The sequence below is a fragment of the Aythya ferina genome (assembly GCF_964211825.1).
Source record: "Aythya ferina genome assembly, chromosome: 2".
Classification (NCBI taxonomy): Eukaryota; Metazoa; Chordata; class Aves; order Anseriformes; family Anatidae; genus Aythya; species Aythya ferina.
The window spans coordinates 52,505,116-52,519,720 of NC_140297.1; positions in this window are offsets into that span (position 1 = coordinate 52,505,116).

The window sequence follows — 14,605 nt, forward strand, 5'->3', positions numbered from 1 at the left end:
CTCGCTTCCCTTGATATAGCCCAGAGAAATTCTGGCTCATCCAATTCACTGCATCACCTTGGCTGCCATGGAAGCACAGGACAAATCCTGTAGATCTAATAAAAAAACACTCAAAAGTGCACTTCAAGTACAGATGTTTTGAATTTTCTCTAAAATATTTTTTTTAAATCCTTTAATATTTAATCAACTTTGGTAGCAGTAGCTCATCTTCAAAATAAAAATTAAACATGAATGTTGTGTGGATATTTACAGCTACTTCCTGCTACCACCATGAGTGATAAAACAAAACAAAGATGCATACTATGACCCCTAAATGGACTAAAAAATATTCTCATTATTGAGAGGTGAACTCCTGTAAGTGGAGTCAGGAAAGATACGGATAAAATAAAGATATTAAGTGCCAGTACTACAGCAAAAACAACTTTCCCCCCTTTCAAATATTTATATTATTTATCACCAAAGAATGTAAACTAAGGAGGAGAGGGGGAGCTAGTATCACTACTATTGCAATCTTAATATCTGCACAAATCAACACACAAAAAGCTTTCCATATTGTCTACTTGTTTCTCTTGGCAGTAGTTCTGCCTTTAAAGGCAAGGACCATCTTTCTCAGAGCTCTGTACTCATGTAAACCTTCTCTTACAAAGGGTTCATCTCCCTAAACTATACTAGGGCTGCTTTAGTCCTCAAAGAGAAGAGGGTTGGACAGCAACAGGAAGCAACAGATTTTCAGTCTCTCTTTTCAATTTTTACAGCCTACATTCGTCAGCTGTGCCCATTCAGCATGCAACATTCATATCATTAATAAAACAATCTGCTAACATCCTTTGAGGAAGGAAAATAAACCCAAAGCATTGATTTCAAGCTTCAGCTGGAACAAGCACCCAACATCAACTGCACAAAATGAAAGATGAAAGCCAAGGCCTTCAGCAACACCCACACATCCATGTTTCTAGCAGAGGATTTCCACCTGATTATGTTTGTTACCCCAGAACCATAGAACATCATGCATCTACACTGCTCTGGGTTCACCACACTAGTTAAACGAAGTCAGTGGTGTTTCCATAGATGACTTTGCTTACAAAGGCGCCAAAGCTGGTCCACACCTTCTGTACTGTAGTCACTACCTCAGCAAACACCACAAGACTACAGCCATGCTCAGGGACATAAAAAGATTTGAACAAATCCAACTTGGAGCAAAAAATTAACAAGTACAGCTAATAAAATCAAGATGTTTCACCCAGGCCTAATATAAGTGAAATAAAGCTCCGAGGAGTAATTTTTTCACCCTATGCATCTCCTTACTAGGCACTTTTGATAATATGAGCAAAGTAGAGGGCAAGCCCACCTCAAATTCACCTGCTGCTATACCCTGTATCTAGCAACTGTCCTGCTGCAGTTCAAGCTGTTTGTAGTCTGCTATTTCTTTCACTGGTAGAGAACAGGTGTGCAGTTTTGTTACCACAAGGCAAATAACACACTTGTGTTATACCCTAATCTGAACATACAAATCAGAAAAGCAGGCCGAGGCCTTCACCAACATCCATGTCATTGACTCTAACAGAGGGTTCCCAACTGATTGTTTTCATTAACCCAAAACTGTAGGGCTTGCTGATCAATGCAACCAAAAAGGATGAGACAGTTTTCATTACTTTATCGCAGAGCTGGCTGCTGCAATCAGAAGTAGGCCATTCAACCTGTCAGTCTGCTAGAGGCTTCATCTCTGACCCTCTTCTTGGTAATTATCCCCTCATACAGCTGACATCAAATGAAACATATTAGGAACTCCAGCTGCATTCAGTCACCATCTTGGTGTACACATCTTATGACTCCTTCTGAAGACAAGCAGCCAGAAGCCAAAAATAGCTTCCTCATCTTATTTACACAACAATCATGAACACTGTAATAAACAAATAAGCTCTGATGAAGCTGCTTTATAAAATTACTTCAGATTTAAATATTTTATCTTCCACCAAGAAAGATAAGCAGAAGAGCTAACTCTATCTTTAGACCAACAACAAAAAAATCATATCTGCTCAATTGTTTATTTCTAACATCCATATGAATATTTAAGATAATCAGGAGCATGGAGAAAGAATTACTTTCCAACATTTATTTCCTTCAGTTCTTACTAAAAAGTCCTAATCAAATATGTTTAATTCTTCTGCTAGTTGGCACAACCCATACTTAAGCCTCATTGACTGTAATGAAATTTAGACAATCACCTAATTTATCCATTGATTTAGGTGTCCCTCAAATCAGAGTGCAAAACCAAAGGCAAATTTAAAACACAAAGAGGCTAAACTGCAACACAGTATGATCCTGAGTGAGGGAGTTCACTCCTAGAGGAGTTGGTCTCTGCTTTGTCCAAGCGGTCGGATCACTGAGTTAAAGATATACAAGGATAGAAAGTCTTTACGCTTCCTACCACTTTATGCTAGGAAGCTTCAGTTCATTTTTTTGCTTCATGTAACTTTTATTGATTTCCTTTTTCAAGTAATCAGTGGGTTTTAAGACCAAGATTTTGGAAATGGGGGAAGGAAGCTCTGAGCAACCCATCTGTTCTCAAAGATACCATGCATCCAGGTGACTGAACATGTATAGCAAAGGTGGCTGGCCTTATCCAGTAGAGAATCACAGAATATGCAGGGTTGGAAGGGACCTCTGAAGACCATCTAGTCCAACGCCCCTGCCAAGCAGGATCACCTAGTGCACATTGCGCAGGATGGCATCCAGGTGGGTTTTGAATATCTCCAGAGAAGGACACTCCACAACCTCTCTGGGCAACGTGTTCCAGTGGCTGGGAGCTCAGCCTCTGGCCTGGGAACTTCTCTCAGCCTGCCCTCGTACAGCAGCTGTTCCAGTCCTCTCATCATCTTCATAGCCCTGAAGTTAGATCCCTTGTGATGCTGATCTGCTTGGTACCAGGACTGCTGTGAGCAGCCTGCTGTAAAAGGAAGGGTCACACCTGCAACTGCAGAAATTCCTCACTGCACAGACCTAGCAGAGATACCACACTAGCTTGGAAATTGTATCAACACCTGAGCATTAGCCAAGTGGATAATAATAATTCAAACCATATAGCCTCTGAAAGGAGCAGAGGAATTTGTGTGAAGACCCTAATCTTAAACACTGGTAGCACTGTAAATGTCCTGGTAAGTAATGGTTTAAAAATAAATAAATAAATAAATAAATTTGTTCCCCCCTGCATGAAACACTCTAAAATAGAAGTGGACTGTCAGAAGTTTGTAGAAACCAGGTTTACAGCAGTTCAGTGCTTCATTACAAGGAATAAGTCATGGGAGGACCTTGCATGGGCATCTGCTATAAGGATCAGGACCTAAGAGAGGAACCCAGACCATGGATCTCAGAATCATTAGGTTCCACATACATAAAGTACTTCCTAAAACATGAAAGACTCAGAAACTGAGTATTACATTTGCACATTTCTGTGCCAGCACAATGTAGCATATGCTTGACACATCTAGAAACATTATGGTGATGCTTCCCTTTCCTGCCAACCATGACAACTCTTTCTTTTCCTTCCTGATTTTAGGCTATGTGAATTGTTTCAATGCAGGAAGAATAGGAACAGAAGAGTGCTTTGGTACCTGGGAAAATGAAGTGCTTAGAAGAAAGAGGCAAAGCATGTGTTCTCAGGATCAGTTGGCAAAGGAGGCAGAAAATACCACAGACCGTGACACAAACTGAGAAAAGATTTTGTACTTGCTTTTCATTTGTTCCCACAACAGATGCGTGCTGGCCTGACTCAAATACTCCATGAAGTAGCAGCCACTGCATATGCTTCCAGATCAGTGTCAGCCTAGCTGAAGGCAAATGTGCTGCTAGCCAAACATGAGCTGAAGGATCAGCACAGCAGCTTCGACCCTCGACATATGCATCTGAATGCCTAAACATCCTCATAGTCCCATCACAGTCTGCACAGCCTAAGGGTCCATTCCCACTCCCTTCAAGGCTAGAACTGCATTTGCTCATCTCAGCCAGGAGTTGGGTTCATGGTATGTAGCAGAGTTGATGAACTTCATTCTCAATTTTAGGAAGACCACAAATGGAGGATCCACCCTTCAAGCAGGTTCAGATTTGGGAGACAGTCAAACATCTGAAAGACGTGATCCTCATCTAGATGATTCAAACCATCTGAGCACCACACAAGTCTGCACAAACAGACTTAAGTCCCTAGGGAAAGCCCTTTCTCATGAAATTTTGAGTATTTTCAACTCTGGCTTGGCAAAAAGTAACATGAGAGCAGATTCCCTCGTGGTATTTTGGTATTTCTGATTCCAAACACAGCCATAAACAGAATGAGAAGATGGATTTCAATACATTAACTGAATTTATTAGACAAATAAATTATTTTAACTATTTTTTTTTTTTCTGATGACAGGCTCTTTAATATTTTTGAGCACAGACTCTGTAATCATGATATATGTGATGGCTCAACTGTGATTTGAAGCCTTGCTTCTAGGCACTCAGTTTTCACTCAGATCAAAAAATAAACACATCACATGGCAAAACTGTCTCTTCTCTCCTTCCAAAAAGTTAGCCCAGTCCAATGGCAGACCACTGTCCCATGGAAAGATGGTAGTAAGACTCTGCTGCAAGAGTCTCTGCATTTCTACAGCAAGAAATCCTCTGCCTGTTACACTGGTAGCTCTAGCAAGGATTGGTGGGAACCCAGATGTATTCAGAGGTCCAAGAGAGACCAGTGCCTTTAAATCTCAGGGTCAGTTTTCAGAATGTCACATTCCTGCTCCCAGGGAAGTCAAAACAGTGGTATGTTTTCCCAAAAAATCCAACAGAGGTGCCACCAAAACCAGAGGAAATTAACACACTCCTCCTGACTTTCTAGAAGGGGAAAGCTTCATTTCAGAAAAGGGTAAGAGAGGGTATGTATTTATACCCAGCAGCAATGGGAACAAAAAAAAAATAGTATTTTACCCAGAGCCTGATTCCTGAAGAGACCAACAATGGCAAAAATGGGATAATTGTAAAATAATAGCTCACGGTGTTCTCACACTTTTTTTCCACGCTGCTAAAAGCAATTCACTCAATCAGCAGTTGGCTATCACCAAAATTCCCTCCTTCATCTCTGTATTCCACTCAGGGAGTAGCAAATATAGGGCACTCAGCTCATAACTTTCGTTATTTTCGAGCAAGAAAATTCTTATAAAGATTAAATAAGCCTCTGATTTAATGACCATCAACTGAGCGCAATAGCTATGCTGGGAACAAGAGATCTTAGAAAAACTCCCTCCATGACTATAGGGCTGATTCTCTCATATTAAATGATCATGGCATGATTCCAAATGCAGAAAAGCCAGCTCCTTCAGGATGGTTTGTTCTCAATTTTAGCTAATCTTCCCAGACTATAGGCTATTCAGTAATATACCAATAAGCAAGGTGGCTTCTAGGATGGAACACCCCACTTCTCAAAACTTGGATCTGCACCCAGTCACGCAAAATACTCTCATCCTACACAAAAGGCACACATTTGCATTTCCAGTGCTAGTTTCCAGACAGCCTGTGGACATTCTGGGGTAGAGGTTATCTTCCATCTGTAGATTATTTTTTTCCGTTGATCTTCATAATCTGTTGGCTTCCCCGTGCTCCTGTTGATCACAGTCAATATTTCTATAGCATGATCGATAAGGTTGCTTTAACCTGGCATGAGTCTGGGTCTTTTCTGCTCTTTCCACAGCCTTTGACAAAAGGTCATTCTCCCCCGAATATACCATGGTGATCCAACCTGAAAATTATTCAGGACCCAATGGTCTCATTAAAAACAAACAAGACTAGTTAAAAATAGAAAGGAAAAGAAATCATCTTTTTTGTTTGTTTGCTTTAAACACATCCAGCAGACACATCTGCTAAATCTAGGCTAAGGAGATCCAGTTTGGGTTTATGCAGCAAAAAACTCCTTGCAATTACAGAGAACACATCCTGTATATTTGACATCTCCTTAGCCTCTCTCCTCAGGCACCCTGTCAGCAGGGCAATTTCTCCTTTCTGGAGCACCATTGTCTCTCACTGAAATAACATTGAGTTCTACTATGCCCTCCTGCAGTTTCCATGGACCAGATATTCCTCCCCTCCTCTCAAACTGTTCCGTGATGTTACCGTGCACAATCAACATGTTGTGCTCCATGTTACAGGCAGCTGAGGTCTTTGAGGATTAATAAAAGGTGCAAGGTAAATGTTAGGTATGTTATTATTACTTTAATTAGGTGTCCATCTACTAACAGCTCCTCGCTGAAAGCAGGAATTTAAAACTGGGTTCTACCAACTTCCTGCGCCAAACTGCCCATCTCCTGCCAGAGACATCAGGAAATTAACTGAAGCTGGAGGAAATGGGAGACAAGGGAGGACTCTTTGACCACATGGCAAACATTAGTGCAGAGAAGAAAGGGCCCCTTTCAGAACCAGCATCCTGGTTTTGTGGATCCCAAGTGTTTCATCTCTCAACCTACCGCCTCATTCTTCAGAAGCCTCAACATCTGAAACGTGTCTGGAAGGAGGGATGGAGGAAGTCAAGTCATTCTTCCACCAACAGCTCCAAACAGTGCCAGCACAACACACCAGAGATATCAACATTTGGCCCTTCCTTCTCCCCCACCATGACAGCCCACTAAAATAAGAAGTACTTCTGGAAAACCACAGAAAAAGACTGTGCCAGTGGAGCAAAAGCCCCAACTGAAGCATCAGCCAACCATCCCAGAGATACCACCTGAGCAAACTGACATGGATTTTACTCAAGCTAGCTAAATTCACTCATAATTTGCAAACATTCTCAATTCATAAATCAGTAACGATGCAAAAGTGATTATTGCCATATTACATCATCTTCAAAGAACAGCATCACAATGCAGCTGCTTGCTACATCTGTAAGCGTTTTCTGGATACTATCCACAAGTCAAGGAAAAGCATATTCTGCCAGGACCCACCAATTTCTAACATGCTGAGAGAGACAAAGGTAACTGAAACAAGAACTGATTTACCCTTCACCTCCTACAGGTTATGCTTCTATCTGCATAAAGCTCTAAGTGAAAGGAACCTGGCACACTCTTTGAAACAGTTGAGTTTCCATCCCCAGATTCGCCCCTTCCAATTTGGCATGGTGGGAGTATTCTCCATAGAGGCAGAATACAAGTTGCTGCAGATCAGGACTCAAGTACTTGGCAGGGACGTGCATCCAGGTAACACCTGGCTGTATTGTCCCGCCTGTAGTTAGAATGATGATTTTCTATCTACTGTAAGTTCAAGGGAAGCAAAAATGCAGACACCTAGATAATAACCATGCAGCAGATATACAGCAGAAGCCAAAGGGTCTTGAAACCTTGTAGGAAGCACTGAAGCAACTCAGTCCAGCTGTGGTGGGGAGGTGGTCAGCTAATGTAGCCTGTGCTATCTCCCTTCTCTTGCTCTTGGATAGTCTGGATTTCTGTTTTAGTGGCGTTTGCTGAATAAAACATACCAGGCTTTCAGGATTTTGCTTTAAAGAGTCATGTGATTTGTGTGCCTTTTTGAGGCTTAGCTATGTAATCTCCTTTGGCAATTTTTCCATCAGAGGTTCTAATACTTCTGGAGACAATATCAAAATTATGCATGGATTTATGATTACGTACAAAGCTAGCGGTATTCAACTGCAAATCTGTAGCCAAGAGAAGGATGGAAACTCCCTAAGACAGATGATTTATAAAAAAAATAATAACAACAATAAGTCCTTTCAGTCATACAAGGCCTGGAGCATCCCAGGTTGCCCTTTTACCACCCAGTTCTCTTGCTCTAGGGTCTGCTCCTTCTGGACAGACACACGTGGGCCACTGCTCGATCCTCATACCCCTGCCCATATGTTTAGTCTGCCATTAATGTCACATAAGGGACTAGCTGGAAGAGACGCTCCAAGGGAAGCAGAGCCAAAACATCCCCCCTCTCTGCAGCCAAGCACACCGTGCTGCCAGCACATCTGCTCCTCACCAAGCCAGTGAGTGTCAAGATTATTTTGGGACCTGCATCTACACTAAATGGTAGCAAAGAGTGCCAGCAGCATGAAACACAATAAGGATGGTCTAACTGAAACCTGCAGTTTCCCCGATGGCACAATGCACAATGGCAACTCACCCCCTGCAAAGAGAAGGCACACACGTTTTCAAGGATGTAAGAGACAACACAAGGTGCTAGCTCCTGATGGATTAAAGTGGAGTAACTGAATGTGACAGGCACCCATAAGGAGATTTTGAGGGCGATGGGGGGATGTGGTGAAGCTTGAAAAGAGGTAAGGAGTGGGTGATGCTGGGGATTTACTAAGTGATATCAGGTGAATGGGGAAGAGGAGAGTTCAGCAGGGAGCAGCCCTTTCCTTGGGCCTGGACTTCACAGCAATGTGCCTATCCCCTTCTAGCAGCCAGAAGGCCTGCTTTAAAACACCCACACCTTCCTTTTTATTACTGCTTCTATAATTTATTCATCTGGGGGGGAGGACAACACTGCATATACACAGCATTTGATTTTCAGCAAGGTCGTGCTGGTTGCCCAGCTTTGCAGCTGTGTGAAAGGAGCCCTGAGCGGCCCTGCTTGCACAGGGGCCATGGGAGCAGGGACCACCATCCCTGGTGAATGCTTGGCCTCCTATTGCAAAGGGAGTTGTGCTTCCCATTTACTCCCCATCAGGAGGAGGAGCTGCCCAGCCCAAGTACACACAACCTATAGTACATCGAGCTCTGGGCTTGCTCATGATTTAGCAACACTCCTCCAACTCGCTCACTTCAGAATATAGGTGTTTTTGGTGCAATAGGTATCCCAGCCACAAACTCACTCCCCTTACCTTGCCTTGGGGATATCCTGGAGCACACAGTCTGAGCCATACCTGCCTGTGTGGTCAGCACCAGGCAAAGCACAGCAAGTGGCTTCAGGGGTGGGGAGGGAGACATGGGGAGGCATGTCTGAAAGCCATCACTGACCATGTTTAACAACACCTCAGAGCAGAAACACAAGAACTGGGGTAGTTAAAGCCACAGGAGGCTTTGACCCCTCCTCTTGGAGAAGCAGCTCAGCATTGCCTGAAGTTTGCTTTCTCTCTTTCGTGCCTAGAGAAGTGCTCACCGGCTCCAAAGCACATCTGCTTATTTTCGCAACTGCAGTAACTACTCCAAGAAGAACATGCTACTCCCTCCACACAAACCTTGCCTCATTTATGGCCTTATATCCATCCCCGCAACAACACTATTACTACCAGAATTAGTCATTTGATTGCGAATTCAGTAAGGACTGCACTTAGGGAAACAAATTAATGAAAGTCTTGAAACCTGAACACCTTAAACTCCAGCAAAGTTCAAGCCTCAGGCCCTTCTGCAGACCTTCACTACCACATCATGACAACATTGCCAAGAAAAGTAAATATAGAAGAAGATACCTAAGGAATAAAAAAAGCTCGTTTAGGATCCATCAGCAACAGCCTTCTACATCCCTCAGATTTCCCTGAGGGGTGCATCCCCTGGCCAAGACCCTCTCTGCTGTGCAGGGCTGGAGCACATGGTGGAGGCGTCGCCTGGCCAGGACCCAGTCCTCAGACAAGTCTTGGGGCGCTTACAGCTCTGGCCACAGCCATCCCCACAGCTCTACTGCCCCAGGGAAAGCTCTGGTTTTCAGGCAAGTGATATTTTGACAGCAAGTTGAAACTGTGTGCAGAAAGCAACTGTTTTGCACTGTTGCATAAGCAGATACTGAAAATGCTTTTTTTTTTTCCCCTCAGTAAAAACATTTCAAGAGCAACAAAACTGCTGTAGCCCCAGTGTGAAACCAACATGGCTAACACTCTCCACACAGTCCCAAGAACTGGGCTGGAAACCGTACAGAATTTTGGTTTGCATAAGTACGTGATGCTGTTGGGGCCATTCTGTGCATCAAGGCCCGATCAGACCAGAATAACTACAGACTATCCAGCAGCAGATAGTGATTTGTACGTTGCTGTTCATGGTGGATTCACAAGGCTCTACCGCCACACAAATAGCTAACAGCATAAACCCCTACCAGCTTTCGCTTGCAAAAACTAAGTGTGTCAGACTAACAACTGTCCGTGTCTTCAACCAGGGAAGGAAAAAAAAAAAAAAAAAAAAAAAAAAAAGCTTTTTATTTACTTATTAATCTGAGATACAGCTGAGAGAAAAGCTTTGAAGAACGGTGTTAAATGACTCTCACAGAACAAACATCTTGCACCAGAAAACTGGGTGCAGCCTGGAAGTTTCCTACTAAGTACATTGCTGTACCAGCAAAGGCACCACACTTGACACAACAGGAAAAAAAGCAGACAAAACTACTAAGATGTCTCCTGCATCCAGCTCTGATGAACTGTCAACAGGGGAGGTCAGGTCATCCTGTAGCAGACAGTGTGCCAATAATTTCTATTAAATTCTGGTGGAAAAACTTATCATCCGGAAAAAAAGAAAAAAAAGTTTCCTTCAGCTATTGTTTCCTTGCCAAAGATCATTCCTGCAACTAAAAGGATGGGGAAGAGGAAAGAAAGAAAGGAGACTGGGTGAATAATGCTCCGTGACTAATAGCCGTGGTCTGACCAGTCTGAAACAGCTTCAAGTACCCATGACCTTTTGAAGAGCCACAAGTTAGACGCTAACAAAAACGCATAACGTAAGCTCTCACACCCCCTTCCTTTTATCAAATGGGCGTCAGGATGAATAAGCTGACAAAAACAACATGGAAGTAATCTGCTGAGTAATTCCACTAATATTCCACCGTGGGTTGGCTCTGAGGGTTTGAAGCACACAGCTACGGAGGCACTGCGCTGACTCTGTTGCAGATGACAACTTCTCATTAATCACACGCAAACACTACGTGTTGTTCCACTGCTTACACAAATGTTCTCCGGGAACAGCACTCAAGCCATTAGCAAATCGAAGAGCCCTCCCATATATCTCATTACATGATTTCCCTGAGAGGACGTGAAAGCTTTCACCCGACTGCTCCACGCATCCCACTCCCTGTTATCAGCCTACGGGACTTCACTCAGCACACGTGTTCCCACACTCTTTAAAGGTCTTCGGTATGAGTTCTGCTTTCAGGAGGTGGCACACTAGTTAACTGTTCGGGGGTTGTTTCCTACACCTCTTCTGTCAATCGACTCAGATCTACCTGAGGCTGCAATATCATTACACCAAGCTTAGCAAAAGCAGATAATAGTAGTTAAAATAACAATAATAATACTGTCCAACTCATATGTTAGTACTTTTCATCAGTAGATCTTAAAGAAGGCCACTAATGCTGTATAGAAGGCCACTATTACCCTTTGGACCTTTGGGTGCTTAGCACCTTTCTCATAGTTGGACCACAGAGACATGTTCCTCTAAAGCAATGCATACTAATCCTCAGCAAACTGAGATGAAGTTATTCCTGTAAACAGTATTTTAAAGTCCCCAATAGACAAAAATCCATTGTATAGTTATATAACTATTGAAAGGGAGTTAATAATTTATAGGACAGCTTACTGCTTCAGTCTTTTTCAAGTCACAGAATATATCTGTCCTTCTAAGTTTCACATGTTTTTATTCCAAAATCACTGTTAGCAGACTGTGTTTGACCTATTAACATCTAAATTAGATCAGAATTACACAGAATATTGTTTTATTTTCTGAGTAGACAAGTACACAATTCTGGTTCAAATACTGAAATTCACTGAAATGTTTCTTGAATCAACAAATGTCAGAAAGCAGTATAATCCACTCTATAAAGAAGAAAAAAAAAATTACTGCAGTGGTTACATTTCGAATGCATATTGCCAAATTCTCAAATGATTGCACGGCCAGAAAAAATACACAGCATTAACTATAATGAGTTATCTGATAACTCAATAAAGCTTACTGGAAAGTGCTCAAAACTCCCCACTAAATCATCTGCTAGCTGTAGAAATCAAATCACATTTACTTAGATGCCTAAATATTGTTTAGCTAGCACTCAAATTGAGAACATTAGTCTACCCTGGGTGAAAAGCTTGGGCTAAAGCAAGAGCAGTGGTGTGACAGCCATCCAGACCTTTGGGGAAATCTGGTGGTGCATTCAAAGTCCATACCTAGCACATGTTTATAGAAGGCAGAACCCTAAAATCCAGATATGACAACTTAAATATATAGGGAAATTCCAATTCAAATTTCAAACCACCCTTATCTAGAGGGAAACTTGTTTAAACTTGTAAACAAAACTCATGATCCTAAAATGGAGAAAATGCCCTGTGTGATCTCGACACAGATACAGAACTGATTATAAAGCAATAAAGCAGAGCTGTGAAGTACGGCCTGAGCAGCGAGTATCAGAAGCCAAGACCACTCTTGTCCTGAGGAAAGCTTAAGCAGCCAACATACCTGAAAGAGTGTGGTGACAGTACAACAAACTGAGGGGACCCTCTCAATTGCAGACAAGAAGCCATGGATGAGAACAAAAGAGGGATGGGGAAATAAATGTCTTGGGGAGGCTCTGACAATTTCAGAGATGAGAGGTGACAGAAAAGATTCTGAAGAGAGAAGTAAACAGAGTGGAAGTCACAAACAGGAGAGCTGACAGACAGGAACTGTTTGGATTTTAAATGAGCTCAGTGGACAGAGAAGGGGAAAGATCATTGAACTGTTACCCATGAATGACAAGGATGGAAGTGGAGCACTGCGAGGAAGAAGACATCCAGCATATTTGGCAGCAATAGCTTTAGGAGGGCCTTGAACGGGGACACGGTGGCAACTGATGCTGCTTAGTCTGTGACACATATCAAAGAGGGAAATGGGGATGAGTGGAAAAGCATCCAACCTAGGAGGAGAGTTGAAGAAGAAAGAAGCACCAGAAAATTCAGCACAGACAAGAAGAAAAACCCTTCGGCATGTGCAGAATTGCTGATGAAGTGTTTACTGATGAGCAGTAAGAGAATCTCATCATGTCAGCTCAGCGAGCTGGGAAAAGCACCTCACAGCTGAAAAGGGGCAGAAACAGTCCCTCAAACAAAGGCAGCAAAAATGCAAAGGGAGCATTCTGGAGAGAGCATTTTTAGTACAGTGAGGGGGAAGCAGAAGAGGAACGTTATAGCAGAATGGGAGATGAGGATCCAATTCCTTTTTCTTGACCTGCAAAAAATGTTTCCTCTCCCATCTACCGAAAGAAAAATATCACCTTTCAAGTTTAAAATTAAGCCTCTAAATTTTTGGAAAGGACATCAGGGATCTAAGGGATAAGAGGTCCTAGAAAAATTTGTAGCTAAAAACCTTCCTAACTCCACAGAAGAGGTCTCAGCAAATATCGATTAAAAAAAGACCAGTGATAGCTAGCAATGGCCAGAAGCATATGCAATGCTCCAGTTAACCTGCCACATAGCGTTTGCTTGTGTAACACATTCATATTTCTCCGATAACATTTACTAAGAGGTTTCATACCCACTGTTTTGCCCTCTCAGAGTACAGACCTCAAATATCAGGGCTGAGACCACCAGTAGCTCACTTCTCACCACAAGTACTATAACACACTTCACAAAGGAAGAGCAAGGAGGAGCCCTTCAGTTGCCATTAGCTTCCATGTGACAATGCCAAAAATTAGTTATTTGAAAAGTGCACGAAGATTCCTCTGCTCTGTAGTAGTGTGGCCACTGGGACTGCACCTATTTGATAGAGGATGCTACTGTTAGTGGGCTTGAACAGTTCTCAACTCCACTTACCTAAGGAAGGGTGGGAGGTTTTCAAAACCATCAATGATCCAGGAAGGACAGGCAGGGAGCAATAAAAGAGTTCTGGTTTCTCTGACAAGAATGCCTAAGCATTAGTAACTATATCAGCAAATTTAGCTCAGACTACTTCACCAGAAAGGTCCATTGGCATCCAATGAGGTAAGGCATCTATGAACACGACCATGCTAACGCCCAAGCTGATGCACCTAAACACACTGCATGAGCTACACTGAGCTGTCGCAATTAATAAAAGCATTTTCTCTGGTTTAAGCCTGCTGGCCTCCCATAGCAGTCCATGCTCACCAATGGACAGGAGCCACTTCCATCCTGATCCAGCAGACCCTGCTCCTGAGCAGCCCAGAAGGCTTGCTGGACACCATGACACCACATGCTGTATCTTCCTCCTCACCATGGATGAACTACGCTATGCTGAGCAAGGGAGAGCAGATACTTTCTCCCTTATAATGGAGTCTCTCAGCCTTACACAGATTAAGCACCCTGTAAGAGGAGCACTGGAAAAAGCAAGGTGGGATTGTATTGTATTAATGTCACTTAATGGTAACTGTCAATGATCGTGATGGAATAAATACGGAAAGGAAATTACTGTAATTGATTGACAGTCTGGAAGCTTCCACATACTATATAATGAGAGAGACCTGTGAGAAGCTGCTGCGGTAGAGGCTATTAATGCAAATCATATGCACCATACCTGCTCTCTGAATTATGCAATGCCATGTGAATGTCTAATTCATTTCACCAGGCTTGTCTCTATCCAGAAAGAATATTCCACTGACATGCTGATTAGTATATTAGGAGAGTTTTAGAAGTTCAGTGGTAGAGCGGGTGCCATTGCAGTGTTATTAATTTAGTTCAGAACAA